This window comes from Drosophila ananassae, chromosome 3L (genome assembly GCF_017639315.1).
Source record: "Drosophila ananassae strain 14024-0371.13 chromosome 3L, ASM1763931v2, whole genome shotgun sequence".
NCBI classification, from domain to species: domain Eukaryota; kingdom Metazoa; phylum Arthropoda; class Insecta; order Diptera; family Drosophilidae; genus Drosophila; species Drosophila ananassae.
This window is the reverse complement of record NC_057929.1, coordinates 2679859-2685858: the sequence shown is the minus strand read 5'-3', so window position 1 is coordinate 2685858 and position 6000 is coordinate 2679859.

Here is a 6000-nt window from a genome sequence, read left to right as displayed (position 1 = left end):
TTTGGATTTACTTCCAGTAACAAAGTAATGGAAAAATTGGCACGCTTCGAGAAAGGCGCCACATGTGGTACTCTCGGATTGGAGGCACCATTCACCTTAGTACCACATAGCCAGAAATTCAGATGCAATATGCTTATAAACATGACTTGGCACCAACACCCCCGCACTTTCCATTTCAATACTGCCTGCGTAGATCAGAAGGCAGGCTCATTGAATTTTCCATTAGCATGAAAAGCTTTTCTCAAAACAACGACAAGCACGTGGGAACTGGCAATTCTTAAACTCTCTATGAGGTGTTTATGTGACATATACAGAATGTTTTTTTAGGAAAAAAATAAATGCGGACCATGGCTGCGTTTTGTTTGTTTGCCAAATATTTATATTTGTTTATACAAATAAATATTCGTATTTGTGTGCTGCCCTTTCTGTTTATCGAAGCAAATAAAAAGGTTGACAAGGCAAGAGGCGGCGATATAAAGGGACAACCCCGAATGCCACCCGCATCGGTCCCACATGGCGTATGAAATTTGGACAAACTCAATTAGCAAGTGCCAAATAGGGACGTCGAACTTTTTCTTTCGGGTCCCAGAACAGAGAAGTTGCTTGTCAAAGTTATTGCATTGATGGCAGCAACAAAAAAAATACAGTATACAGAAAAAAAATTAATTTGATATACGTTGAGGAGTTGAAGCAAGGGATGTGAATAACCTGGAAATGATCTACTTGGCAAAAGTTGTAGCTGCTCTGTCCTTCCCTGCTGGCTGGTCTTCTGGCTTGATTTTGATTCGGTTCATAAACATTTTTAAGGCAGACAAATTCCGAGCATTTACGATTTTATTTTTACTCCCGGACATGCACAAAGAAAAACTATATTAAGAATTACATTAATATAAATAATAATCTAATTTTAATTTACAAAAATACAAATTTTGAAAGAGATATAGCAAAGCTTATTTGAACCACATTGTCCACTTCATGTTTCTCATAATGTTTTCTCCCAGTGTACATGCTTTCCGTTGGCGATTTAATGGTTATATCATCATCGTTATCTTTTCCAGCCAAGCGTGCTGCAACCAGCGCTCATTTTAGTCTGCTTTCCACTAATTAAATCCGCTTTCGCCAGGACCTTTGGTTATATTTGATTTTTACGCGCGCTCATTTTGGTTTCGCGTTTTCGTATTTTTTTTGCTAGCATATTTCTCAGGGCTCTGGCTCGGGGCATCTGCCATAAATCAACGCTGTTAAATCAAAGCGCAAAACCAAACTGACATGCATTACGTATTTATATCTGAAGCTGAGAGGCTGGAAGGCTGAAAAGCACGGCCCGGCAAGTCAAGGGGCATGCAGTCGGTATGCAAAACATTTCATATTTACATATGTGTATGCTGTACTTACATGCTTATTTTGCAGAAAAAAAATATATATAAAATGAAATAAAATACATATACTTGTGTGTGTCCTTTAGGGGCTTTCGCGTGTATGGTGGCACATTATGGCTGAATGTTTTATATGGGTTTCAAGATGCGGCGACGGCTTTAAAAAGACATAAATGATGCCAAACAGAAATACGTTTCCCGATAAATGCTTGGGGCAAAGGTGCTTGGCTCGGTCAATGGGTTAAAGGTCTCTGGCACGTGTGCTTCAGCCGCGGTACTGAACCAATCCTTTCCGAACATCGAAACACTTTGCTTCCCCAAGACTTTCACTCTCACCTTGTCTAAGAGTCCACATCGCCATGCGCTGATGCACATCGTCAATTTTTAACGAGCATGTTTTACGTGACCTCCGCCGTCCCACCATCCACGCTTTTTCCAGTTCCATGCCCATGCCCTCTGCCCCCTGTTCCCAATGACGTCATGGCGACTTTGAATGCCAGGATTTGTAGAAGCCGCCCAGAAAATGTCGCATCAATAGATATGCTCCGGGGTTTAATGTCAACAAAGTATGAGCACTCCCAGCAAAAAGGCTTTTAAAACACCTTAAAAAATGGAATGGAAAAAAAACTTTAACATAAACATAAAAAATTAATGTTGAAAACACCTTTTAAAATGTAATATTTTGCATTAAAAAATTACCATACATAAATTATTCCATTAATTCAAATACTGTTTTTTTTTCTGTGTAAAAAACCTATTTGAACAAATGTTCTTTTGTGCTCGACCTATGACCCGTGGTGCATAAGCCATCCGCTCATCATTAGATGCTTCCTGGAGTACAGCCGATAATGTGATTTCAATGTTTGCAAAATATACTTTATAATATTTGCAAAATATGTCAAGCAAAAGGTGATGCTTCTATCTTTAATAAACCCAAAGAAAGAGCAGTTAGAATTATAGTTGGGGAGAAGGACGGCCGGCTTTTTAATCCTTAGCAGACGGTTGACCTTTGACATTTATAAAAGTTTACAATCTTTAAATTCCAATTAATCCCAAAAAAGTATAAAATTTATGATGAGGCAACTTTCCACCTTACAGAAGTTGTAAACATATTCATCGATGGACTCGGCAATTTCCTTTTGAAAACTGGTATTAAGATATTACTGGGATGAAGTTAGTTAAATGACCTTTCACCGCCGCCTTGGGCACTTATCAAAAATGGTAGGGACTGGTTAATTTTGATATTATTGAATTTGAACGAGAAACTTCGGGAAGTGCCGTCATTTGATATACCCTTTCAGTTAAGTAGAAGCTTGTTTAACTCAAGAATCAGATGGACATTGGCCAAGGTATGGCCATCGCAGTGGGTCCTATTGACCTCCATAGGCATTTTTAATATTTCGGAGGGGACCCCCCAGAAAAAATGAAGAAAAATCCAAAAAATATTTTGTTTGCAGGTCTTAATGCAGATTGACGCAGAAACAAACCACAAATCGATCAAGGTATTCCGCTCAAGGATCAGATGATTATTGGCAAAGAAATGGCCATCGCAGGGGGCCACTTTGTACTCCCCATGCACTTTCCACATTTTAAAGGGGATCCCCCAGAAAATTTGAGAAAAAATCGAAAAAATATTTTGTTCCCAGGTTTTGATGCAGAATGATGGAGAATCGATCTACAAATCGGTTAAGGTATTCCGCTAAAGAATCGGATGAAAATTGGCCAAGATATGGCCATCGCAGGGGCCATATTGTACTCCCCATGCACTTTCCACATTTTAAAGGGGATCCCCAGGAAATTTGAGAAAAAATCGAAAAAATATTTTTTTCCTTTTTTTTTTAAAATATTTTTTATTTGAGAAAAATCGAAAAAATATTTTGTTCCCAGGTTTTGATGCAGAATGATGGAGAATCGATCTACAAATCGATTAAGGTATTCCGCTCAAGAATCAAATGGAAATTGGCCAAGATATAGCCATCGCAGGGGGCCATATTGTACTCCCACATTTAAAAAGGTATTGTACTTCCACATTTTAAAGGGGATCCCCCAGAAAATTTGAGAAAAAATCGAAAAAATATTTTGTTCCCAGGTTTTGATGCAGAATGATGGAGAATCGATCTACAAATCGGTTAAGGTATTCCGCTCAAGAATCAAATGGAAATTGGCCAAGATATAGCCATCGCAGGGGGCCATATTGTACTCCCCATGCACTTTCCACATTTTAAAGGGGATCCCCCAGGAAATTTGAGAAAAATCGAAAAAATATTTTGTTCCCAGGTTTTGATGCAGAATGATGGAGCATTGATCTACAAATCGATTAAGGTATTCCGCTCAAGAATCAAATGGAAATTGGCCAAGATATAGCCATCGCAGGGGGCCATATTGTACTCCCCATGCACTTTCCACATTTTAAAGGGGATCCCCCAGAAAATTTGAGAAAAAATCGAAAAAATATTTTGTTCCCAGGTTTTGATGCAGAATGATGGAGAATCAATCTACAAATCGATTAAGGTATTCCGCTCAAGAATCGGATGGAAATTGGCCAAGATATGGCCATCGCAGGGGGCCATATTGTACTCCCCATGCAGTTTCCACATTTTAAAGGGGATCCCCCAGGAAAGTTGAGAAAAATCGAAAAAATATTTTGTTCCCAGTTTTTGATGCAGAATGATGGAGCATTGATCTACAAATCGATTAAGGAATTCCGCTCAAGAATCAAATGGAAATTGGCCAAGATATAGCCATCGCAGGGGGCCATATTGTACTCCCCATGCACTTTCCACATTTTAAAGGGGATCCCCCAGAAAATTTGAGAAAAAATCGAAAAAATATTTTGTTCCCAGGTTTTGATGCAGAATGATGGAGAATCAATCTACAAATCGATTAAGGTATTCCGCTCAAGAATCGGATGGAAATTGGCCACGATATGACCATCGCAGGGGGCCATATTGTACTCCCCATGCAGTTTCCACATTTTAAAGGGGATCCCCCAGAAAATTTGAGAAAAAATAGAAAAAATATTTTGTTCCCAGGTTTTCATGCAGAATGATGGAGAATCGATCTACAAATCGATTAAGGTATTCCGCTCAAGAATCGGATGGAAATTGGCCAAGATGGGAGCAGGGGGCCATATTATCCTTTTAGGCATTGTTCACAATTTTTAGCATACTTTTGAGCAAAATTATAATAGCCTCCAAACAAATTAAACGACCAAGTTAAAAGTAAAGTTGTCGAAAACGTATACAACTTTCTCATCGAAATAAGGATAAATAAGAGGCATGATGGAATATTGTTATGTATATATATTATATGGTATAGTCGACAATATTTGCGTACACTTGCGATTGCTTTGTGCCTCTTGTCGAATGGCTTTATGTGGAAAACGAGTGTCGACGACATCGTTTGTCGGGCAAATTGAAATTTTATTATATAGTCAGCTTATGTGTGCCCGATATTGTGCGCCATGCATAAAGTACATACAATAAATTCTCATTTTGTGTAACCAAACAGCAACAACATCAAGATTAAGTTTGAAAAAGAAAGGAGGAGGCAGAGGCGGAGGGTAAAGCCGGTTGATTGAATTGACACGACAGCCCACCCACTGTCTCGTTTCCCCTTGCCCTCTGTCACCTGCGAGCTACCACCTGCCACCTGCCTCACTGGCTGCTACTGCCACTGGCCCAATACTCACCTGATCCAATTCAGGCTGAAACTACTCCTCTCCGTATTTTTTATTTTTATGGGACATCCACCGTCGTCTCACCTTTGATATTTTAAGCGGGATAAAGAGACACAGCTGAAAATTGAATGAAAATATTAAAAGAAAAAAATGTAAAAATAACGCACATAAATGATTTCCGTTGACTGCAAAATTTCATTTATTTGTGAATAATTTCATTTAGCCCATAATTTCATAAAGCGCTGACATTTAAAAGCGGATAACGGCCTTTTCACAAAATCTGCGGCAACAACATGGAAGTTGGTCAAATAATTTTCCAAAATCCATTAAACATATACAGGCGTCGAAGCCCAAAAAGGATATGCCCATCCTTTTTTCGGTTGTTTGTTCCTTTTGCTTAGTTTAATTTTCTTATGCCCATGAGCCTTTTTTGCGGGAACAGCAACAGAGCAAAGGCACCACCACCAAAGGGGTCCCGGAAGGTGGAAATTTGCAAAGGGCCTCCGAAGGTTTTGAAGTGGCCTTTTATGGCTGCTTCCTGGGCGCATCCCTGCGCATGGGTGTGTGCCCTCTCCACCTGTTGCTTTATCCGAGCCGCCTCCCACGACGCAAAGCAATTTTCTACGCGTTTTTTTCGAAGTCCTCATTAATATAACACAAGTTGACGATGTCAAATGGCTTTGCCTTTGGCAAGCGACATCGCTGGAGACCCACAACTCTCAAGACCCTCAAGTCTTGAGTGCATAAAGGTCAGCGCATAGTTGCGATGTTGAGGTTTCAGGATCCGATGCACTTTCTACCTGCCACGTGTCATTTACTTGGATGAAGGGTAACAAATGGCAGGTGCACAGAAAACAAATGCATGACTTCACATATCCAAAATAAAAGATACAATTTACAAGCAAATTCTTTTAGTTACTTGGATAGATTATACATTTAAATACA